The sequence below is a fragment of the Balaenoptera ricei genome, chromosome 11, assembly GCF_028023285.1.
Source record: "Balaenoptera ricei isolate mBalRic1 chromosome 11, mBalRic1.hap2, whole genome shotgun sequence".
NCBI classification, from domain to species: Eukaryota; Metazoa; Chordata; class Mammalia; order Artiodactyla; family Balaenopteridae; genus Balaenoptera; species Balaenoptera ricei.
In genome coordinates this window covers 62353424-62379519 of record NC_082649.1, presented here as the reverse complement: position 1 = coordinate 62379519, position 26096 = coordinate 62353424, and the positions used below count along the sequence as shown (strand labels likewise).

Here is a 26096-nt window from a genome sequence, read left to right as displayed (position 1 = left end):
GAAGAGAAGGCAAGGACATATAGAATTAATAGAATTATTAGCATTAATAAGTGAATTTTTAGAATTAGTACATGAATTTTGAAAGTCCTTGAGCTACAAGGGCAATATATAAGTACCAACTGTATTTCTTCATACAAACAACATAGAAAATACAATTTAAATTTTATTTTACAAGTACAATTGCATAAAATGTATCAAATATTTAGGAATAAATATAATGAAAGATGTTCAAGACCTCCACAGTGAAAACTAAAAATCAGGACAGGAGACTTTAAAGACTATCTATAAAAATAGAGGGAATATACAATGTTCATGAAATAGAGCAATCAATATTGTGAAAATATCAGTTCTCCCCAAACTGAAGTATAGATTCAATGAAACCAGAGTCAAGTCTCAGACGAATGTTTCTTGGGGGAAATTGACAGGTAGATTTTAAGGAAGTGCAAAAGGCAAGAATAGCCAAGCCAATACTGAAGAACAAAGTTGGAGGATGTTGAGACTTAATTTACAATTGCATTAATTAATGCAAATTTGGGTAAATAGGTCAATGGAACAGAATGGAGAGTCTGGAAAGAGATCCACACAAATGCTTCATCTGACTGTCACAAAGATAACACTGCTGTGCAGTTGGGGGAGGAGGTTCTTTTCAATAAATGGTATAAAATTCCCTACTTCACACTATTCACAAAACCCAGTTCCAGATAGATTACTGATTTAAGTGTGAATATTAAGTTATTAAAGCTTCTAGGAGATAGCATAGGAGAATATCTTCATGACTTTAGGGTAGGCAAAGATTTCTTCAATGGGACACAAAAAAGCATGAATACTTAAGGAAAAGGTTGATAAGTTGGAATTCATTAAAGGTAAGAACTTTTAGAGAAAGGCCCTTCTCTAATCTTCCCTTCTCCTTAAAAGAAAAAAAAGAAAAGAAATAAAAATTTAAAACTTTTGGTCATCAAAACCCCATTAAGGAAGTGAAAAAGTACCCACAGAGCAGGAGAAAATATTTGCAATCCATATGTTAATAACATAAAGAACTTCCACAAATCAATGAAAAAGTCAACTCAATAGAAAAGTGGGCACCTTACATAAAAGGATATAAAATACATGAAATAGGCTCAACATCAGGGAAATGCAAATTAGTCATCGGGGAAATGCAAACTAAAACCACAAGAAAAATCCAAACTCTGACCCAGTAATTCCACTATTAGGTATATATATCCCACAGAAGTATCTCTTCTTCTTAGCATCTCTCCCACATTTTCCAGCTCCTAGGGGCCCCTTTGCCCTGTTCCTCTGGCCCGAGAGACAGACCTGCCTGTGACTTGGGCTGCCTTCTGAGCAAAGCAGTGAGAGAAAAGAGAGAGGAAAAAAAATAACCAGCATCCTACCTGCTTAAGGAGATGGATGTTCTCTAGGGGGCAGGACTGGGAGAGAGAGAGAAAACAAAAACAACACAGGGCTTTCCCCCTGCAGCAGTATGGAAGCGTGGAAACTATAGAATGCATAGAAAGTGATGAGATGGTATACAGGTATAGCATAAACCAGGACAAAAATAAAATCTATAATTGAACATTAAATTTCTTTGTTGCTTCCTGACCAAAAAAAAAAAAAAAAAAAAAGTGAGGGGTGATGACTGCATTGGATTGAATGTTTGGACTCTCTGACTATATCTAAAACTTTGGTTAAATTTCCCCATTTTTAAGAATTGTCTTTTTTATCCTCCAGCAATGGTTTCTGAGCTGGCAGACAGCTTCCCAGAGAGTCTGGGGCTGCCACAGTGTGGCCAGTGTTGCAGGGAGTAGACCATTTGGCCTCTGAAATATCTGCTTCTGGTCAGCATCAGCTCCAGGTACCACAGGGGAAGTTGAAAACAGAATCACAGGTGTCTCCAAGGGTCCAAGAATCAGAGAACAGGCCAGATATCTGTTCTTTGTTCTATTCATTCATTCAATACATGCTTATTGGGTGACCCATGCGTGCCTGGAACTAAGCTATTGATCGAACTGCACACTTATTCATTATTCTACTTCCTTAAATTCACACACCTTTTGCTCCCAGACCTGGAATGAGTGCTGACCTTGTAGCCCTTGTCTGAGTGTCCTAAGACCATGGGGTCAAGGAATTGGCACTGGGACCCAAACACCAAACCTGACACTGTAGGCAGCAAAGGAAAGAGCCACATTTGGGACCATCTTCAGGGGGAACTAGCCACTTAGCTAAGTGACCCCAGGTAAGCACTTCACCTCTCTGAATCTCATTCTTCTTCTCTACAAAATGGTGTAAACACAGTGACTTCCTCAGAGGGTTATTGTGAGATTAAATGATATAAGTCTATAAAGTGGATACCAGACGGAGTTGAATCTTTACTCAACAAAAGTGATGCTTTCCCATTTCGTCTCTCCCTCCCCTCCCACAGTCTCTCATCTGCTTTGGCCATTTCCCTCCAGGACCTTGAGACACCTGGCTCCAGAGGACACGCCCTTCTCCCCAGGGGAGCCCTCCTCTGCCTCCGAGGAACATGGGAAAAGCAAGCAGCTCATTCTCTGCACCATCAGCCCTGTCTGGTGAGGACTTCATGAATTTTTAAAATGAGGAAGAAATGTAATAAATGTGTATGTACCTCAGAAAGCTGTAAGGCAGCTCTCCTCAAAGTTTAAAGTTCACTCAGACTGCTTGGGAACTTGTGAAATGCAGGTGTGATTCAGTTGGTCTAGGGTGGGGCCTGGGAGTCTGCATTTTTACCAGGCAATGCTGACGCTGCTGGTCATGGATTACACTCCAAACGGTTCTATGTCAAAGCACACAGACCCAAGCTTCCATGCCCAGCAGCTGCCTGTGTCCCCATGAGCCAGTCCCTTCCCACTCTACCCGCTCCTGCTCACCCCTCCAGAAGGCAAGCTCTGAGGATGGTCCCTTCTCCTCCCAGGCTAGGCCCAACCACCCTTGACACTGGTGACCATTGGTTCTTCCCTTCCGTGGGCTGTGGGCACCAGGGAGGAAGAGGGCCAATCATCCCGAAGAGCATCCCTACAGCAGCCGCTGCAAGACCTCCGCCGAGGAGCACTGGCAGCCGAGCCCTGAGCCCTGAGCCCTGCCTCAGTGAGCTGTCCTTTCCCCCTCTGCCCTGGGCACAGACCAGAGAAGCTGGGCCTCCAGGGAGCAGAGCTTGCTTTCCAATTTTGGAGAGTCCTCTTAACCCCCTGATCTTTTAGCTTTTCAAGCTCTATCACTTACTGACTATGCGACTTTAGACTGTTACCTCCTTTTCCTGAACCTGAGGATCCTCATTTGTAAAATTAGGAATAAAACTACACACCTGTGTTCGTAGCAACACTCTTCTACAATATCCAATAGGTCACCCAAGTGTCCACTGATGGATGAATGAATAAGCAAAATGTAATATATATATATATATATATATATATATATATATATATATATATATATACATACATATACATATATGTGTGTGTGTGTGTGTCTGTGTGTGTGTGTATAGTTGACCCTTGCACAGGTCATGCACAGGTCCACTTACACACGGATTTTTATCAACAGTGAATAATACAGTACTACATGATCTGTGGTTGGTTGAATCCATGAATGTGGACCTGTGGAGATGGAGGAAACTTGGTTGAGGCCAACTATAAGTTACATGTGTGTTTTCTTACCCTCTCTTCACTCCTTCTGACAGCCTCATGCTCAGAACTTCCTTACAGATCCAGAAAAAAAAAAAACCCCACAAAAACAGTCAGCTGGAGGTGCTTGTATATCCTCTTTCAAATTCTGAGTTGGACATGAAATTCCCAGTGTGCACCAGCCCCACCCTTAAATGGGAAGTGGACCACTGACCATCAGATTCAGTGCCAAAGATTTTAGGCAACTTAAATCAGTCACCAAGGACTAAATTTGTCACCACTCTGCAGCCATTTACACAGCCATTATTCTTGTCAAGATGACTAGTGAGTTGACCCATGAGTAGCTTAGGGGCTGAATGGCAGCCAAATACACAAGTGATATACTTAGGAGAAGCTCCAAAATCACCAACCAACTCCAGCTCACGGAAGCAGGTAAACCTACACTCGGGTGACTTTGGCTGGAGTGACACGCTAAGACATAAAGAGCATGTGCTTTGAAATTAGGCCCACCTGGGCTTAAATTGAATTTTGTTACTCACTAGCTGTGTGAAGATGGACAAGTTACTTAACCTTCCTGGGCTGAGTTTCCTTAAATGTAAACTGGAAATAATATTGGCATCTATATTTGTGGGTAAAGTGTGTAGCAGATCTCCCCAAAGAGGGAAAATGCTGAATAAACCTGACACCAGGTGGGTACTCAAGATCTGGGAGCTACCGCTGACGCTGTGTAGGATGAGTCGTAAGAAGGCTTCCGAGGAAGGTGACTCAGAAGTAGGGGAAAGATGAATATAGATGCATCTCATCTTTTCTGGAAATTTGCTTCCTTGCACAGTCCTCCTCGATAGGCTGGGGCATGGCATCCTCCAAAGCCTTGAACGTTCTCCTTGGAATGCCCTTTCTGCACTGCTTAGTGGCCACTATTACATTTTAAACAGCCATATTGATTTTTCCTTCCCTTTACCAGCAAAATCCTCCAGGCTCTGTTGACAGAGCAAAGTACATGCTCTACTCTTTCAAGCTCTCTTCAAGGGCAGGGCACTGCGTCAGCTCTTTATGCCTGGATTTGTGGAGAAAGCAGGTTGGGGATGCTGCAAGATCTCTGCAGATCACCTGTCCATTCCTGGCCAGTGCAGGCAAATCAGAATCATGCAAGACAGGGATAGTTGGAGTTGACTTGGGGAGATGTGTAGACTCTTTTTTATATTTTTTTTCATGATAAGGCAAGGGAGTCGGATGAAATTCCAGAGCTCTGGCTCACTTGTCTTTTCCCTTCGGATAGGCATTGTGTTTCCACACCCACTACTCTAGCTTGTGAGGGCAGGTGGCTGCTGCCAGCTCTTGCGGATACAATGCCCAGGATGCTAGATGCCGACTCCTCACCTTCAATGCTTGTGACTCAGCCAGAGTGCAGACATGTAGAAGGTGGCAGCATGGCCATATTGTGAGGACTGACCCTGGTGGTCTTGCCTGATGCCTCCCTCTGCATGTTTGCTAGAAACACCTGCCCACTGGATAATGTCCACTGGGAGTGATGGAGAGAAGAGCCCTCCAGTGTCCTCACAGCCAAAGTTTTCCAGAGAAACAGAACTAATATATATAGTGACTTTGTATCTATAAAGCAATTTACTATAAGGAATTGGCTCATGCCATTATAGCCAGTGACAAGTTTCAAGATCTACAGGGTGAGTCATCAAGTTGGAGACCCAGGACAGCCAACGTAGTTCCAGTAGGAGTCCGAAGGCCTGAGAACCAGGAGGACCATCCAAGGGCTGGTAGGCTCGAAGCCCAGGAAGAAGTTTCCACTTGTGTCCAAAGGCAGAAAGGCTGATGTCCCAGTTCGAAAGCAGTCAGGCAGGAGGAATTCTCTCTTATTCATGAGATGGTCAGCCTTTTTGTTCCATTCAGGTTTCAGCTGATTGGATGAGGTCCACCCACATTCGGGAGGGCAATCTGCTTTTATTCAGTCTACTGGTTCAAATGTTAATCTCATCCAAACACCCTCACAGAAACACCCAGAATAATGTTTGACCAAGTATCTGGGCACCCTGCGGCCTAGTCAAGGTGACACATAAAATTAACCATCACATCAAACAATTCATGTTGTGATTATAACATTCTGAAACACTGATAATCCACACCCAACCAGTCTGGCTACAAAAATATCAACTCTTATTTCCTTTCATTTCCAAGGAACTAAATACTGAAGCCAGAGGGAAGAAGCAGCTTCCACTTGAACCCTATCATATGAAATTTTAGGATTTAGCATTTCCTTGGGACAATATAGAGGATGGCATACTGAAAAGAGCTTGGATTTATGGTGACATGACATAGATCCAAATCCCAGCCCTGACACTTGCTGGCTGTATCACTTTGGGCAAATGACTTAACATCTCTGGATCTTGGTTTTCTCATCTGTAAAACAGGATGACAAAACCTCCCACCTACACTGTTCTGTAAAAAATGAGATAAGGTAAAAGAGTGTCTGAAAGATGATCAACCATGCCAACACCTTCATAACGTGACATTGAAATGGAGGAAAATTCCACTGTGAGACCAGAGCACAGAGGGTGTGTTGATTTAGTCCCAACATAACTGCTACATGGTAGACACTAAAGAAATATTGAATGAATAAATGTATACATGAATTTCAGGCCCCTCACATGAATTGTGAGCTCTTAAAAAGCAGATACCAAATTTTGTCTTCCTACATTTAACACAATGCTGTGTTCACATATTAAGCTTCCAAAAATGTATTAGGATAGGTTATTAAAGCTTGAAATTCAAAAAACGAAGGGTTTGTTCATAAGCAATTCAAGTCTGGGAGATTGACTACTTTATAAAAATGTGAAACTATTAGATATTCATTTTTTGTGTCATTCCTCTTAGTGTGTCAGAGATTAAAATCACATTTAATAGCTTTTTGTTATGTTCACACCATCCAGCCACATTTTCAGTTCAATAATCCACCCACTACTGAAGCCATTACTTCTCACTTGGGGGAAGAGAATAATTCTCTTTCACTCAAAGAGGGCACGTTGGTCTATTTTACTCCCTCCAATATCACCTATAAAATAATTTCTGATTTTCTAGTTTTCATTTTAATGTGACCTTTTTCTGTAATGAATAAAAATGTGTTCATCAACTAATCTCAGTGAATTTTATTTATGAAAATGAATGCCAGGGCTCTATGCAGAGACTTCCTTGTTATGTTAACAAAAGGAAAAAGGCTGAGTCACCAGGCTTATGATTCATTGACTTAGCAGGACAGTGAGTCAGTTGGGCCCTGACTGGAGATTGTAAGCATAACAAGGGAGCCAGGTAGATCTGGGCCCCTCGAGTTGCGAATATGGAACAAGGGAGCAGGTCTACAATGGGCAAAACATTTCAATATACATTTCTCCAAAAATTATATATAAGTGGCCAATAAGCACATGGAAAGATGCTCACTATTATTAGCTATCGGGGGAATTCAAAACAAAATTACAATGAGATACTACTTCACACTCACTACAATGGTTAGTTATAATCAAGAAGTCAGATAAGAGCAAGTATTGACAAGGATGTGGAGAAATTGGAATGCTTATATATCACTGGGGTGAATGTAAAATGGTATAGTCATCTTGGAAATGGTCCAGCAGTTCCTCAAATGGTTAAACATAGAGTTAAAATAGCAATGCCATGCCTAGATATTTACCCAAGAGAATTGAAAACAGACGTCCACATTAACACTGGTACCTGAATGTTCATAGCGGTATTATTCATAATAGTCAAAAAATGGGAACAATCAAATGCCCATCAACTGATGAATGGATAAGTAAAACGTGATATCCACATGATGGTATATTATACAGCGATAAAAAGAAATGAAATACTGATACATACTACACATGGATAAATCTTGAAAACATTACAATAAGTGAAAGAAGCCAGTCACAAAGGGCTAGAGGTTATATAATCACGTTTATATGAAATGCCCAGAATAGGCAAATTTTTAGAGATAGAAAGTAGATTAGCAATTGCCTAGGGCTGAGGGGGATGAGAGTCATGACAACTCATGTTCACACAACCTGTACATGAATGTTTATAATGGCCTTTTTTTTTTCTTTTATTTCTTTTTGGCTGCTGGACGCCAGGGAGGTCCTGAAAGATATTTTCAAATTAATTGTGTCCAATTTTCTCGATTTTCAGGCAAAACAACAACAACAAAACACACCAAGTTTCAGAGGAAATAAAGGAATTTCTCAAAGTCACACAACCTGTGGGGAGCAAAAATGGGACTAGAACATTCCCAGTCCCATTTTTCTGGGGAGGTAGGGCTCTCCTCGCCCTCTGAGAAACTGCTGGCCCTTCTTTGAAATGCCTATGTAAACAGGCCTGTGCTAGATGCTGGGCGAAGCAAGGTATATGCCCACCTCTCAGTGCCGTGCCAGGAAGGAGAAGACAGGAAGATGGGGAGAGGGAACCACAAGCTGGAAGATGGCACAACCACAACTGCCAACCCATTAGGAGCTGGAACTAAGCACACGTGCACACATTCATGCATAGATGTTTACATTACTTGGGGTTGCAGCAGATTGCTATTTGTCATGGAAGGTTCCATGGAAAAGATGTATACCCTGCTCAGCAAGGAGAATATGGGTCTTGAGGAAATCACTGAAGAGGGTGAGTGATGACACTTGATGGAAACTAAAGAGATATGCGAGGACTGCAAGCATTCTGGAAGGGTTTATCAGGCCATGTGACCTGAGGAAAGTCACATGACAACCCTCTCCTCACTTTCCTTTTGGATTATGTTGTCCTCACCAACACGGGACTACAGTTGAGGTCATGGGCATGCCAATGGATAAATGATTTAGAGCTGCTCGTTGCATATCCAGGACTCAGAGACCTTTTCCAGCTTCTTCCCTCTCCTGGGGAAATTCTAGGTCTTCTTAAGGAAGGTATCTGAGTGTTTCACATAGAATTTGAAGCCAATGTCTCTGCTGCACTGCGTATCAGATGCCTCATTCCTAAAAGGATGAAACCAATAGAGAGGGCTTCATATTACCCTGAGATATTAGACTTTGAGCTGTGTGTAGGGTCACAATGGGACTTTAGGCTGTCTCTCTTGCAGAAGAGGTTTTGGATGTTCTCTAAGCAAAAAGAAGAATAAACTGGGTATCTGATAGACTGCCAGACCGTGGTGGTGACCACTAAGTGTTCACCAAAACGTCTTTCATTTTTTCCCCAGGGTACACAACGAAACTACATTTCCCAGACTCCTTTGCAATTAGGCATGCTCACATGACTAGTTCTAGCCAACAGAAGATGAGAAGAAATTATGTATGTTATGGCTGAATGTAGAAGGGTCTGAGGATCTAAGGGTGGAGCTACATGATGGAAAGATCATGAATCAACACATCACTGAACTACATGAGCAAGACGTTATCTTGTACTGTATTACACTACTAAGATTTGGAGGTTGAGCTGTAATAGCACTTAGCCTGCCCTACTTATATTTCATCAGTCCTAAAATGCATATATTTCCATATTTTAATACTCCATCTTAGACTTGATGACATACAGTCATATGAGAATGCTAAAAGAGGCTTATCAATATGCTCACATTCACACAGCTAGTGTGATGCTGATATTCCAAGTCTCCTCAATATTGGACCAGAAGTTACTACAGTTGACTAACTCACAGCTCACGGTCACAGTGCATGGAACCATGGAATGTTATCCTTAGCATTCTGAATACTAACTATCTGGATTCTGTGACCGAGGTAGGGATCAAAGCTTGAACACCAGCTAGATTTGGGAGTGGTGGAGGGGAGGCGAGGTAAACCTGGTAAATCACTGAGAGCCCAATTGTGTCCAGAAAAGGGGAAGGCTCTTCTTTGAAGAACTGAGCTCAATTTCAAGTCTTGTCAGAATACAGAAAAGAGATGCCTCAGCCTCTAGCGTTAGTGTGTGTTCCTGTCAAACTGCCTTTGGATGTTAGATCTGCCATGTGTACCATGGTGTCTGGTTGCCAGGGTTACAATGCTCTCCTTGAACAGAAAATCAAATAGTTTCCTAAAACCCACAGGTAAAGGTCAGAGCAGGCAGAGCATGCTTCCTTTCTTGGTATATAAAGAGAAAAATATGCTGTATGGAAAGCAAGTACTTTAGATTCCTCCTTTGAGGCCAAGCTGGTAAAGATGATCTGGGTGGAAACTTCAGAGATGAGTTATATATAAAAGAGCATCTTGATAATGCAAAAGAAAACCCATAGCTGGACACTGGAAATGAATGCTGAAAAACTGAACCCAAGATTCCATGTCTTTAAGGGGTCATAGTCTCACATGAATCACCCCACGTTCTCTACTCTCAGCTAATCCGTTTCCTCTCCCAACTTTTAGAGTGAATAAGTCCGTACGGCTGAGGAATAGGAAACTCTGCATAAGTAGTGATGGAGCAGTGGAAGAAGTACATTTCCCAGATCCTATATGTGACTTAAATAATGGTTTGATTTTCTGCCTTTTCAGGGCTCAGACAGACTCAGGGGTAGCGGGGTGAAGGGGAGGGGGATATTCTCTGGCCAGGATAATTTAGTTTTGCAGCCCATGCTTGAAGAGACAGAGCACCTCTGGCTAGAGGAGTAACAGACTTTTTAAACACTCTTAGAGAAAGGGGAAGAGAGTTACCAGCTGTCCTGGGCTTGTTGCTTTTTATTTTTCTTATTGTAATTTTTACTACTGTTGATGCTTCTAATAATTTTGCTACTACTTCTGCTTCTAATACTATTAGTATTTATGACCCCTAGTTCTTCTAAAATAATTTCCAGTGAAAGTATTATAATTGTAATATATGCAAGTGTAACTGTACAGAAACATATAAAATGAAGTTTCCTTCTACATATCTTGATACCCAAGAACTACTTCTTATCAGTGATCAATCTAAAACATTTCTTGTGTTACTTCAGAAATATTCTATGTTCACATATAGACATACAAATATATTTGGACAGATGTGGGATTTAATATATACTGTTTCTCAACGTATTTTTATCACTTAACACTGTGTCTTGGATATATTTCCTTGTTAGCTCCTATAGAGCTATATATATGTGAGATACAAATTTGCAACATGGTTCAGTAGAAAGAGCGTGAGCTATAATTAAGGATATTATAGTCTGCTTTTCTTAAAGAGTGCTTATATTCCTTAGATGTTGGGTTATTTTGTTTTATGAATTAACTTGGCTTGACCCAGGAAGAAAAATATAATTAGCCTAAAAACCTTAACTTGAGCAACTCTTAAACAACGTTATTAGCTGAGTTAAGAAATGGGGCGGGAACATCTCAGGATGGAGAGGGAAGGAGTAGGTGTTGCAATCTGGGTTTAACTAACCCTTGCAAGTGTCTTTCCCAAATTTCTCAGGTGACCGTTACCCTCATGGTACCTCTGTCTGGGAGCTTTCACTCTGTCTTGTAAGAGGTTCAACCACTGGATCAGGGATGAAGGAACTGTGAGTGGGGGATGCTTAGAGGCTTGCCAATCTGCTCGCCACCATTACTACCAGCTCTGCCACCCCTAGCCAGGTGCAGCACTAGGGTGATCTTTGCATGTGTAAGTGAGATCATTAACTCCCTGACTTGAAGTCCTAGTACAGCTTAACATTATACTGGACTAAAACCAAAGTCTTTCTCATGACCTGCAAGGCCCTGCATGATCTGATTCCTGCCCATCTGCCTTATTTTCCTCTTTCCAATCTCCAGGAATTCCCATCAGTCAAACCCAACTAGAAGCCAGAAGACAAGAAAATCTATTAAGGTAATCCACAGAAGTCAGCATTTTGGTGAGGAGAGGAAAATGGCAGGGGTGAAAAGTGGCTCTGGAGGGGAATGAAAGGGATCCCACATGATAATCCCCAAAAGTTAAGAGGCACAGGCCTATGGGGCTAGTGGTTACTTAAGCTGGAAATCTAGGACTTTCTTGAGGAGCCATGTCTTACCTTGCCTCAAAGGATTATAGTCATCTAGTGTGAGGAGAGAATGTATGTGGCGAGGGGTGCAGGGATGCTGACACTCCCCCCAGTAGACTCTCTTCTCTCGAACCTTCCACCCCATGCAAATCAGAAAATGCCTAAATAAAGTGAGGGGGATATTTTCATTCCCTCTAGGACAGGCATCTTGGGAAACCTTAAGAGTCAATGAGCCTGCTCCATCCAAGGTAAGCATTTTAGTCTGTAAGTGGAGCAAGCTCATAACATCACTGAAACCTTAATCAAGGTCCTCTTGATCATCAAGATTCATGATTTAAAAAAAATTATTTATAAGTTGAACATTTTCCAAGCAATCCATGCAGAGTTCTATTTTTTTTTTTTCAAGAATAGAATGTAGTTTTTCTGCTTAAGATGTATGAGTGTGTGTGCCAGTGTGAGTGTGTGTGAGTACAAGGAGGTTAGCTGGGGTTTTGCCTGCTCTTCTCCCTTTCCTTATCTCAGCAGCACCTAGATAGCAGTTTGGAAAATAGTAAGAGAATTTCTGATATAGTCCAAGACTATAGTCCAAGAAGCCCAGTCCTAAGACTTCAGTCCAAGTTCATGCAGGCACTAGAGTTTTGAATCTCCTTAACACCTGGTCTAGGGCTCTATCAGGCTCCCTACCCTGCTTCCCATATGGTCTCTGGTACACTCACAAGTACATCATTAAGCAGATCCAAAGCATCTTAGATTTGGGAAAGGTATCACATGGAGTGATGGGGTTAGAAGAGGCAATAGAACAGATTGGGGGAAGGAGTGTGGTGCATGTCAAAAGAAAAAAACAAAGACATGGAGCAAATATTAAACCCAAAATGTATTTTCTGTTGACTTTTTTTTCTCAAAGCTGCCAAATACTTATGATTAGGGATGAGCAAGTCTTAATGCCACCATTTTATCAACTCATTAATCAAGAGGAAAGGCTTCTCATTCTTACAGATGTTAAGGATGAAATATTCTCAAAGCATGCAGGTCATAGATGACAGGTACTCCATCAGCCTAAAGTATTTTTGGAAGCAGTGGAAGTCAGTGAAAACTGACCTGGTTACTAGAGTCAGTTGGAATGCAAAGCTATTTTGATGGTTACCACAGGAAGCTGCTGCTACTGAAGAAATCATTGCCCTATCTGTTAAAATAATCTAATTGGGTATTGGCTGTCGGGCTTTTTTAAGTTTCCATAGAATAGAAGACTGAAGATCTTATTAAAGCTGTTCTGAGAAAAAGGCCAACCTACCTTTGAAATTTAAAGCACAAGCCAAGTAGCCCACACAATGAACTTTTGGGACATTCTCTTATTGTGTCTCCATGCTTTTGAATTTCCAAGTTTGGCCTCCACACCTACCACTTCTGATGTGTCTGCATTTTATTTTCTAGAAAACCTCTAAATATTTACTGACAGTTATTATCAAAAGTAAACATTTAAAGGAAACAGTCATTGCAGGGATGCTGCATTGGATTCTGGACACTTGACTGCTCCCAATTGTGCCTTAGTGATTGGGAGAGCTTGGGGTATTGTTATTGAAAGATGGACACTAAGTCTTGTTCCAAACTTAAACCATCTGTGTCTATCAACCAGTGCCCAATCATCTTCACCGTTTGTTGTTTCTCTTACATAAAGTTAAGTCTAAGTTCTTGAGTTTGTTATCTTCCCACTCAAAGCCTATTTATCCTCCATATTTTCAGATAAATTTAAGAAGCAACCCAACCTGATGATATACTAAATATTTCAAAATGAGAACACTCATGCTCCCTCTGAGTTTTAAGTGCTTACCGAAAATCCAACAAATCAAGCAAGTTCCTGAGACTAAACTAGACCACCTAACAGAGAGTCACAGCTTTTCCTCTGCAAATTATTTACATCAATAGAAAAATCATTGGTGTGTGATCCAGACTCTCTAGCTATGATTCATCAAGAATGAACTTTAGTTAACAGATTAAATGCCACACTACCTTTGGAAAATTAGGACATTCAATCTAGATTCTACTTAAGAGTTTTAATGCAAGAAAGAGAGCAACATTTTCTTCCATCGTCAGAGTGTCTAAGAACTCTAGAAATGAGTTTTTGTTCAAAAACACTACGGTTACAAAAGGCAGAATCTGAGGGTATCTTTGCCTATGACCAGAGCATGTCAGATAAAAGAATAAGGCACCATCAACTCTAATAAGTATTTGTGAAATAAAGATTCCACCCTAAGAATTTTCATTTCTGGTAACAGTGCTTATGTGATTCAGACCAACCTCTCACCAAGAACAACTAGAAAAATAGCAGAAAGCATTTTTAAAGAATCTGTTTGGAGGCATCAGAGAATTAAGAAGATAGTGAAGAATTGTAGCTCCAGGAACTGGGAGGAGGACAGAACACAGAGAAATGAACCCAGCATTTGGGCCCACTTTTCCGTAGGGTTAGTTCGTGGGAGGAGAGCCTGTTAGTAATTTTCCAGCTGATCTGAGTGCAATGGGTTAGAGCTGCTCACCCAACGTCTTTCTCACTCAGTCTCCTTCTGATTCCTTTGGAGAGCTTCCTGTCCATTCCATGTACAACTATTGGGGATTTTAATCATGACTTCCAGTAGGATAGGCGTATTACCCAAACTGGGGGCAATCAAATAATATGCCACCAGGAGAACAGCATTAAGACAAATAATATGGTTGAGAACTGAAATTTGAAATCCAACCCTTAGAAGTAGCTAGGAGAAGGGTAATAGGAAAGAAGTCAGTCAGTCAATATGTGATCAATAAGCTTAAGAGTGGGTGGTGTCATGGAACCCAGGAGAAGGGAGTGTTTTGTGAAAACCACTACGAGGTCAACTACGTCAGATGCTACTGAGAGGTCAGGATGACAACTGAAAGGTATCCGTTATATATGGCGGTGTGGAGGTTGTTGGTGATTTTTGGCAGAAGAAATTTCAGGAAAGTAGTGGGGAGAAGCCAGATTGGAGAGGGAAGGAGAGAAACCAGGTAGTGAGGTAATGGAAACACTGAGTAGACAATTATTTTGTGGTTTGGCTTTGAAGAAGGTAGAAATATGGCCACATCTGGAAGTAGATAAGGAGTCAAAGGAGTGTTTGTTTTGTTTTGCTTAAGATGAAAGACATTGAGGCATGCTTGTATGATCTCTCTGAAGTCGACTCGATTTTTATTATATGTGAAACCACCTTTTGTCCTACCTTTAAGTTCTTCTCTATTTTGTTCTCTACAACCAACTTTTTGGCATCAGGTGTTGACAACAAATAAGTCTGTAAGTCCTGCATTTGGATGTAAATATTTGGGAGCTTTAGAATTGTCATGAGATGGACCCCAGGTCTTCTAATCCAATCACAATGTGCCTTGCTAAGGTCTTATACCTAGGTAATGGCAGGATCTCCTCCTTGAAGGCTAGCAAAGCCAGACATAGAACTTCAACTTCACTGCTGAATCCAATGGCTTACAGGGCTCAGGTTCACTCCCAGAGCTGTCATAATTATATAAAGAAAACAGTCTGAAATCCTCCTTTTACCAGTCTCCTGAGAGTACGACATGTGTGAGCTTGTTCTTGAGACCATGGTCATCTTTGGGATACTGAAAACATTGAGTCTCTGGACTATAAATCTGGGGGTTGGACCTTAAAACTGGGCAATATCACTGATGTACATTATGAGTCCTTAATTCATAATCAGTTGGAATCCTCAGCTAGCATGCCTATTTGAGGGAGAGGAGTGCTCAACATTTAATATTCTTATTTCTTAATTAAATAATTGGCTCAATGTGGTTCTGTCAGCTCTAAGCTCTAACTCAGAATCTAGACAAAGCTGTGGGCAAAGCAGTCTGTATATGATGCTTATTTAGGAGTCCTTTTAGCAGGGAAGTGCCAAGAAAGAGCAAAATGTGTGAGCAAGGAAACAAAAATAAAACCTAAGGGTAAATTAAGATGAAGTAATTGAAGCTTTTCAAAAACTTGTATTTAAAAAAGAGCAAATGGATGAATATCTCAAGCAATGCCAAATATCAGATTCTGCCTACATGGTTGAATATATCATAAAGACCTTATATAGCAAAAGCAAAATTACAACTTTATCATCTCCTCGAAAACTTAATTCCCAAGTTCCTGTCATGGTCTGAAAACTTTTCCACAGACACAAAATTACTTGAAATAGGTTGGTGCCCTCATCCCAAGCAAGCCACCTGCTGCAAGTATAGCTAAGACTTTACTAAAACAAGTAGTACTTTCAGCAGGATGTTTAACATCTGGCTCAAGACTTAAAAAAATCTATGAAACTACTAGACTGCTATTTCTGAGAGTGCTAGGCTACTGACTACACTTGGCATGAAGGCTGGCGGTGGGGAGCAGGGAATAATTCTATATTTGAGCAAGGCGTCTTTCTTGAAAAAAAAAATCAGCTTTTTAGGACTTCCTATTTTCTTTTGAATTATCCAGGTTATTGCGTTTTTTTCCTCAAAAAATTTCCCCTCTAAAAAAAGATGCAAATAAGCTTGCATGTGCACACACACACATACACACAGTAGATGAATTTATTTCTAGAGCGATCAACAATGCAAATTTTTGTAGTTTTCTTTTATTAATAATACAAATCTTGATGAAAGACTGGGGAACATTAAGTTGATAAGATTGGACCAATTTCATCATGGGAATGGCAGTGATTTGTCCTCACTGGAATAACTTCTGTTTAGAGAATGGACTTGCCTTCTCTGCTGGCACCAGCACCACCATCCATGGACTCACTGAGTGCCTTAGAACCCATCAGATATCCCTCACAACACAGCGTCTGTCTGAGCAACCCGTTTCACAGCATAAAAGTTATGACACTTTGCTCTCACCTTTGGAGTTCTCTGGACTCACCGTCTACTTCATCACCAAGAAGGAGCTGTCCACTTAAAGTGGTGGTGTTGCTAACTGGGAAACCTGCATGGTTGGGGTGCTGTCTTCCAGAATGTGGTATATCTTCTCAACCTGCAACTGACACACAGAGCTTGAGAACAAGGTAACACAGTAGTAGTGATCACTCTCATCATTACACTTAATAACCCACTGGCAGAGTCTTCACTTCCCGTTCCAGAACTTTGGGTTCTGTTGATCTGAAGGTCTTCATTCCCAAGGGAGGGATGCTTTCACCAGGGGACACAGAATGGCCCCATTAAATCTGAAACACAGGCCATCCCCTGATCAGGTTGGATTCCTCATGCCATTGAAACAACAGGCAAAACAGTCGTTGAAACAGGGCTGATAACGGTCTGGGGTGATTGGTTCTGATGAGCAAGAGGAAACTGGAAGTAGTTTCCTGATGAGGTTACTTTATGGATTGCCTTACCATCTCAGTTTAGCTTCTCAGCTTTTCTATCACCCATGTAAAACCTCCTGCATTAGGGACTTCCCTGGTGGTGCAGTGGTTAAGAATCTGCCTGCCAATGCAGGGACACAGGTTCAATCCCTGGTCTGGGAAGATCCTACATGCTGCGGAGCAACTAAGCCCGTGCACCACAACTACTAGTCTGCCCTCTAGAGCCCATGAGCCACAACTACTGAGCCTGCGTGCCACAACTACTGAAGCCCGCGCACCTAGAGCCCTTGCTCCGCAACAAGAGAAGCCATCTCAATGAGAAGCCCGCGCACCACAACAGAGAGTAGCCCCTGATCGCCACAACTAGAGAAAGCCCACGCGCAGCAATGAAGACCCAATGCAGCCAAAAATAATAATAATAATAAAAATAAAATTAAAAAAACTTCCTGCATTAAATTTCCTGTTTCAAATATTTAGAGTGCTTCCTTAGGACCTTGATTGGTATAGTTTTGGGTATCAGGAGTGGTCCCAGGAAAATTCCCTCAAGAAGGGATTCTAGGGATTGAGTTCTTATCAGTTTGAGCACAGTTTCAGGGTTGTCCTACTTTACAGATGGAAAACGAGTTACCGGTACCCTTGGTATCTCGCCTTCTTCCTCTGAGTAGAACCTCTATATATTATCTGGGCTTATGGCCACCCAGAATAACCATTAGTCCTGACCAGCCTGACTTGCACCAGGTTTAGCCAGGTGACAAAGTTCTGGCCAATAGAATATAAATGGAAGTAGTATGTGAAACTTCCTGGAGCCATCTTTAAATGGAGTGGCTTGCACTTCCCTTCCCCCTTTCTCCTTTCTGCTGACTGGAATGTAGACATAAAGATATCTTGGATTATCCCTTAGGACAGCAGAAGTGAAAACTTGAAGGAGCCTTGGTCTCTGATGAATTTGAAGAACTTTCTTATCAGCCCAAAGGTTGGATAGAACCAGTGACATGGTCAGTGGCCCCAGGGAGAACAGAGGCTCTGCCCAGAGATAAGCAAGATCCGATACCTTAACTGGAGTGTATACGGACCCAGAATATAGGGTGTAAAGAGGCATCTCCTCTCCCATAGAAGGTAGATTCCTAAGTTTCCCCATACACCCATTTGCCAAGTTGAGAAAAAGGAGATAGAAGGGAAAAACTTCTGTGATAAGGAGAGGATCTTCAAATTCCTTGAATATCTACCCTCCAAAATTCAGGGATCAAAAGGAAATGGTTTAAACCAGAAGAGACCGAGAAACCATCCACTGGAAGATTTAAGGTTTGTTTATTTGTTTGTTTGGTTTTCCTTGCAACCCAGTGGGTGGGGACTTAAGGACGCTATTAGATCAGTCATGGGAAATAAAGAATCAACATCTTCTTTGAATATGTGGAATATAGTGGGTATGAACAACTGATCAAACTGAGTTTCATATGGCTAGCCTGGCAGAATGCTGGAGTCATCGTTAGGGAAGAATTATGCATGTTAAAACCAGCAAGTCCACAGATCATAGTATGGTTAAAGCCATCAAGCAGATCATGGATGTCATTTCTTTTATTAGGAAATCCTATGTGGTAAGAAAAAGCCCAAAGTGATGAAACAACAGAGAATCTGATGAGCTTTACACATACAAGAATAATTCAGATACCCTGTAGGGAACTCTGCCAATACCAGGGCAAGAAGACATCTGTAAGCAAGTTGTAGAAACTTCAGAAAATGCAGCCCAGTCCCCAATAAAACCAAGACCTTGAACCCTGGTGACAAATGTCAGCCTTCCCGCACTGGAACCCACGTTCCATGAAGGCAGCGACAGTGCCTGCTTTTGTTGGCTATTGTGTGCCCAGTGCTCAGAACAGGGCCTGGTACCTAGTAGCTGTTCAATAAATATTTGATAAAAAATGGGTACATAACTTTTTCCTTATTTTCAAAACTTTCTACCATAAGGAGATGGTTCATTTCTATTCAGAAGGAAAGATTATTAAAAACTTCTTCAGAAATATGAAGTATAGTACTTTAAAGTATTCCCTACTGATACCTCGAAAAGAAAATACTAGAGGACGGTGGAGCAAAAGTTACACACGTTGGAGGAAGAAAGTTGTGACTTAAGCAGGGGAAGCAGTGAGGGGCTCAAGGGCTTCTCAGGTTGGCATCAAGAGCCAGCGGCCCATGACGGCAACAGAGGTGAGGTGGGGGGAGCCAGAGGCAAGGATGGGCACTGTAGTCTCATACTGGCTTATATTTTCTCCCAAATATTTGGCGTGGTCACTAGAGGCAAAACACTGTTCTGGGCATTTTATTTCTGCATCTCCTTTAATCCTCATAGCAATCCTTTTGGTAGGAAGATTCCCATTTAGCAGGATCAGAGAGATTAAACGATTTTCCCAAAGCCACACAGCTGGAGGTACACAGAGTGAGATCTGGACCAAGACTGTTTCACCTGAAAGCTTGGGTTTACGTCTCCAGCCTCACCTGGAACACCTTCTCAGGGAGCGCTCACTGGCGATCTCTGCTCCTCACCTATCCCTGGATCCCTCTTCTCAGGGTCAGCTCAGTGCAGCGAGAGGCTCTCAGGCTTCCCTTTCGTTAACACCAGCCCTATCTTCAGATGAAGCTTGGATGTCACTGCCTCCAAGTAGTTCTCCTTGATCACCTCTAACCGTGCTCTGGCACAGCCTTGTCACAATTGCGATGCTACATTCCATTGTGTGGTTATTTCATTAACCTGTCTTCCCCACTAACGTGGAGACAATATTTGTTTTCACTCTCCATTGTCATCCTAGTGTCTAGAACAGTGTCTGGCACGTAGCAAATATTGATAGATATTTGTTGAATGAATAAAGGAATGTTTTGAGTGTGAGAATCTGCTGCGGGGCTCATTTCTACAGTCTCTTTATTGATTGATTTCCTAGGACAGTGCACTAGGACACCCTTGTGTGACTTTTGATATGGGCCTCTGTTGAACGGAGGCCTGGGCTAGACAAAAGGGAATCAGGGCATAATGTTGATCAAATTCTTTTTAAAAATGCAGTATACAGTCAATTTTTCTTCCAAGGTTCTGACATAGTTACTCGGCTCTGAGGACGATGCATTATTAACAAAATTCTTAAGACACAGAGAAAAATTAAATAATTCCTTATTAAATTAAATTACTGAAGTGAAATATGGAAAGTTTCATTATCAAACATAGATCTTTGGAGATTAGTTTATAATCTAGTAAAATAGTTTACAAACTTTATACATTCCTTGTCTATCAATAACTCAATCTTGTGAAAACAAGATATTTGTGCTCTAAAAGACTCACACTCCTATAAATTGAATCAACTATAAACATCTTAAACTTTTAATGTTCAAAGAAATATATTGCAAGCCATATGTCTGATAAGGGACTTGTATCCAGAACATATAAAGAACTCTTGCAACTCAACAGTAAAAAAAGACAATTAACCCACTTCAAAAATGGGCAAAGCAACTGTTTACAATAGCCAAGACATGGAAACAGCTTATATGTCCATTGACAGATAAATGGATAAAGAAGATGTGAGATATATATATATATATATATATATATATATATATATATATATAAAATGGAATATTACTCAGCCATAAAAAAGAATGAAATAATGCCATTTGCAGCAACATGGATGGACCTAGAGACTGTCATACTAAGCAAAGTAAGTCAGAAAGAGAAAGACAAATACCATATGATATCACTTATATGTAGAATCTAAAATATAACACAAATGAACTTATCTATGAAACAGAAACAGACTCACAGACACAGAGAACAGACTTGGTTGCCAAGGGGGAGAGGGGGTTGGGGGAGGGAAGGATTGGGAGTTTGGGATTAGCAGATGCAAGCTAGTATATACAGGATGGATAAACAACAAGGTCCTACTGTATAGCACAGGGAACTAAATTCAATCTCCTGTGATAAACCATAATGGAAAAGAATATGAAAACAAATATTTATATGCATAACTGAATATATATATATATGCATAACAGCAGAAATTAACATGACATTGTAAATCAACTATACTTCAATAAAATAAAAAAATGGGCCAAGCATTTGAATAGATATTTCTCCAAAAAAGCTATAAGTATAGCCAATAAGTACATGAAAAGATGTTCAACACTATTAACCATCAGGAAAATGAAACCAAAACCACAGTGAGATACCACTTCACACAAACTTGGATGGCTATAATCAAAAAGACAGATAATAACAAGTGTTGGTGACAATGTGAAGAAATTGGAATCTTCATCTACTGTTGGTGGGAACGTAAAATGGTGCAGAACAACTTCAGAAAACAGTTTGGCAGTTCCTCACATAGTTAAACGGAGTCATCATATTACCTAGCAATTCCACTCCTAGATTTATACCCAAGAGAAATGAAAATAGTAACAAAGTGGGAACAATCCAATGTCCATCAACTGAGGAATGAATACATGAAATGTGGTATGTCCACGTAATGGAATATTATTCAGCAAAAAATAGGAAGGAAGGGCTGACACATGCTACAACATGAATGAACCATGAAAACATGATGCTCAGTGAAGAAGCCAGGCACAGCAGGCCAAATATTGTAGGATTCCATTTATATGATATGTCCAGAATAGACAAATCTATGGTGACAGAAAGTAGATTAGTGGTTGTTAGGGACTGGGGTTTGGGAGAATTAGGAGTGACTGCCAGAGGATGCAGCACAATGAAAACTAGGGCAGTTCCCAGAAATCCATATGGATGAGGGGTGGGCAGGGGTCCCAGACAAGAATGTTTCTGTCACACGGTCACATATCAATTTCTTACAGATTTTCAATTTTATTTCTATGTTTATTACTATGTTTAGTCACCAACAAAGTCTATTTCTTTTTTTTTTTTTAATATTTATTTATTTATTTATTTGGCTGTGTTGGGTCTTTGTTGCCACGCACAGGCTCTTCACTGCAGCACACGGGCTTCTCTCTAGTTGTGGCATGCAGGTTTTCTCTTCTCTAGTTGTGGCGCATGGGCTCCAGAGCGCGTGGGCTCTGTAGTTTGCAACATGTGGGCTCTCTATTTGAGGCGCGAGAGCTCAATAGTTGTGGCACACGGGGTTAGTTGCCCCATGGCATGTAGGATCTTAGTTCCCTGACCAGGGATAGAACCTGAGCCCCCTGCATTAGAAGGCGGATTCTTTACCACTGGACCACCAGGGAAGTCCCAACAAAGTCTATTTCTTATACGACTGTTAAGAAATGCTGTATATTTAGGTGGGCGTTCTCTGCAATCGTAGGTTCTGGCAGTACTGACTACTCACTATGTTCTGGCAGTACTTCTTGGTTGGTAAGAGGACAGACTCTGGAGCAACATGAACTGGGTTAACACCCAGCCCCATCACTTGCTATGTGACCTTTGGGCAAGTTGTGTGAGCTGGGATGAGTTATGCAAACCTGCCCTGGCTGTTTCTTCAGCTGCAAAATGGGAATAGTAATATGCTCTGATGTCTTAGGGCTGTTGTGTAGTGCTTAGAGCAGTGTTGGTGTATGATGAGTGTTAACTATTTTTCTTTCTTTGTTAATTGTAACAGAATTTAGTCCTGTTTATTATTGTTTTCCCTGCCCCTGGGGAAACCTAATTTATCAGTTCTATTTTATTATGTTCACTTCAAAAAAATTAATAGACTTTATTTTTTACAGCATTTTAGGCTTACAGAAAAATTTAACATTAAGTACAGAGTTTCCATACCTGCTGCCCCCTCCCAACACACACGTAGTTTTGCTTTTAAATATTAACATCTTGCATTAGTATGGTGCATTTGATATAACTTATGAGCCAATACTGATAGATTATTAAATAAAGTCCAAAGTTTATATCAGAGCTCATTTATAATATTGTATAATCTCTGGGTTTTGACAAATGTATAATGTCACATATCCACGATTACAATATCATAGAATAGTTTCACTGCCCTACAAATCTCCCGTGCTTCACCTATTCATCCCTCCCTCTCCTGATCTACTAGCAACCACTGATCTTTTTACTGCCTCCAGAGTTTTGCTTTTTCCAGAATATCATAGAGCTGGAATCATTCAGTACTTAAGTGTTTTCAGATTGTCTTCTTTCACTTTCACTTAGTAATATCTATTTAACTTTTCTCCATGTCTTTTCGTACTTTGATAGTTCATTTCCTTTTATCACTGAATATTACTCTATTTTTTTTGGATGTACCAGTTTGTCCATTCACCTAAAAATAGTATATCTTGGTTGCTTCCAAGTTTTGGCAATTATGAATAAATCTGCTATAAACATTCATGTGCAAGTGATTGTGTGGACATATATTTTTAGTTCATTTAGGTAAATGCCAAGGAACATGATTGCTGGATAGTATGGTAAGAGTATGTTTAGTTTTCTAAGAAACTACCAATCTGTCTTCCAAAGTGGCCATTATGAATTCCCACTAACAATGAATGAGAGTTCCTGTTGCTCCACATCCTCACCAGCATTTGGTATTGTCAGTGTTTTGAATTTTGGCCATTCTAATAGGTGTGTAGTGGTATCTAACTGTAGTCTTAATTTGCAATTCCCTAATGACATATGATATTGAACATCTTTTCATGTGCTTATTTGCCATCTGTATATCTTCTCTGGTGAGGTGTCTGTTCAGACCTCTTGCCCATTTTTAAATTGGGTTGTTCATTTTTTTATTGTTAAGTTTCAAGTATTCTTTGTATATTCGGATATCAGTCCCTTATTAGACATGTGTTTTGCAAAGATTTTTCTCCCCAACTCTGGCTGGTATTTTCTTTTCTTTTTTCTTTTTAACATCTTTATTGGAGTATAATTGCTTTACAATGGTGTGTTAGTTTCTGCTTTATAACAAAGTGAATCAGCTATACATATACATATATCCCCATATCTCCTCCCTCTTGCATCTCACACCCACCCTCCCTATCCCACGCCTCTAGGTGGTCACAAAGCACCGAGCTGATCTCCCTGTGCTATGCAGCTGCTTCCCACTAGCTATCTATTTTACATTTGGTAGTATATATAAGTCCATGCCACTCTCTCACTTCGTCCCAGCTTACCCTTCCCCCTCCCCGTGTCCTCAAGTCCATTCTATACGTCTGCATCTTTATTCCTGTCCTGCCCCTAGGTTCTTCATAACCATTTTTTTGGGGGGGATTCCATATATGCGTTTCTGGCTTGTATTTTCATTCTCTTAGTGTATTTGTTTTTTAAAATTCTTTAATAACTTCTTTAACCTTGATGTAATCCTCCTGCTCTTTTTCAGATTTGTTTTGTTTATTCTAACTTCGTGAGTCAAATGTTTATTAACTTAATTTTTTATTTGCTTTTGTTTGAACATGAAAATACACATTTTCTGTAGTTTCTTCTTGGTGCACTGTTGGCTGAATCCCATATACTTTTTTTAATAACTAGGGTTTTTTTTTTGCTTTTTTTTTTTTTTAATTATAGCACATTGGTTGAGTGCTTTCTGAAAACTGTGCATGTTTCCACAACCATTTTAATTTTTTTATTATTTTTTAAAATTTATTTATTTATTTATTTATTTATTTATTTATTTATGGCTGCATTGGGTCTTCATTGCTGTGCACAGGCTTTCTCTAGTTGCGGCAAGCAGGGGCTACTCTTCGTTGTGGTGTGCAGGCTTCTCATTGCGGTGGCTTCTCTTGTTGCGGAGCACGGGCTCTAGGCACACAGGCTTCAGTAGTTGTGGCACACAGGCTCAGTAGTTGTGGCTCGTGGGCTCTAGAGCACAGGCTTCAGTAGTTGTGGTGCACGGGCTTAGTTGCTCCGCGGCATGTGGGATATTCCCAGACCAGGGCTCGAACCCGTGTCTCCTGCATGGGCAGGTGGATTCTTAACCACTGCACCACCAGGGAAGCCCAATAACTAGGGTTTTTAAAATAACGATGAAAAGTGATAGATACACGGGCATTTAAAAAATAGTGAAGTAAGATTAAAAATGAAGACGTGCTACATGATGAACAGTTACTGAAATTAAATGATAGGGGATTTCCACTTCCAGATATGATGCAGTGACTTGCAACAGACTGATGCTCTCCTAAGATTGACCAGAGTAGCTGGATAAAATACAAAATTTCATCTGTTTGGAGACCACAGAGAACTGCTGAGCAAACAGGACTCTGGGTCAGGATTCTGGAGGAACGGAATTGCAGATTGGTGAGCAAACATTCTAGAACTACTCTGCCTTCAGGGAATTTGCCAATTCTTGGCACTGACTCAGGTAGAAGGCAAAGAAAGATAGAGAGCCACTGTTTACAGGCAGAGAACCAAGCAGAAATTCTAGCAATCTCAGAGACCTGGGGGCAAAAAGTGGAGTTTGGGACTGCCCAAATAGCCACAAGACCCCAGAGAGAGAAGTCGGGACTTCGAAGTGAGTCTGATGCTGTCAGTTTTCCTGGAGGCATTTGTCAACTTTTTAAACTGCAGGGAAGAAATATAAGACACTGGGAGGAAAGACAAAGGGCAAAGCAGAATTTTCTACACTTTCATAGTACTGAGAAAATTAAAAATTGAGGTTAGAACTGGCCATGAGAGAGAAGACCAATTAACAATCCAGGAGCTCAATTAGAAACCCCAAAGGACCACACAGCAGAAGCAGAGGGAACCAGAGGTAGACTAACTTGTGCCCAAAGTGCAACCCAACCTTGAATTAGCTCAGTCCCTGACTGGATTAAGGTAATTCATCACCTCATGACTTTCTGAAATGTACATCCAATCATTTACCTCCTCTGCTCACGACCACCCAGTGATGCCCACTTCACAGAGAATCACATTCTGACTTACAAGGCTCCACATCGCCTCTCTTTTTCCCTTACCAGAGGAGTGGTTGAGCGTTTTTAGAGAAAGAAAACACCATTCAGAGTTTCTACAGTTTGACACACAATATATAGCACTCAATAAGAAATTAAAAAGTCTTCCTAAGAAACTGGACCAAGAGAAAAACAAAAATTAGAAGCAGATGCCCAGAAGAGACATCATTGGAGCTATCAGAGAGGGACATTAAAAGTTGTATAAATAATATGTTCAAGAAAAGAGGATTTCACAAGATAACTGGAATATATAAACAAGAATCAAATAGAAATGCCAGAATTAAAATTATTGAAATTGTCCTATGACCCAAGAAT

At 40.7% G+C, this 26096-nt stretch overlaps 1 long non-coding RNA gene across 3 annotated transcripts in view; it reads right to left on the bottom strand.

Annotated features, from left to right (window-relative positions):
• The window catches only part of LOC132374906 (uncharacterized), a 204680-nt gene that overhangs the window by 83709 nt on the left and 94875 nt on the right, over positions 1 to 26096 (bottom strand). For 2 of the 3 annotated variants that reach the window (XR_009505811.1, XR_009505813.1), the window contains one exon: positions 16456 to 16588. This is a non-coding gene — a long non-coding RNA (uncharacterized LOC132374906). Of the gene's footprint in view, positions 1 to 16455; positions 16595 to 26096 lie in introns of all 3 variants that reach the window. The other variant, XR_009505812.1, reaches the window with a different exon arrangement.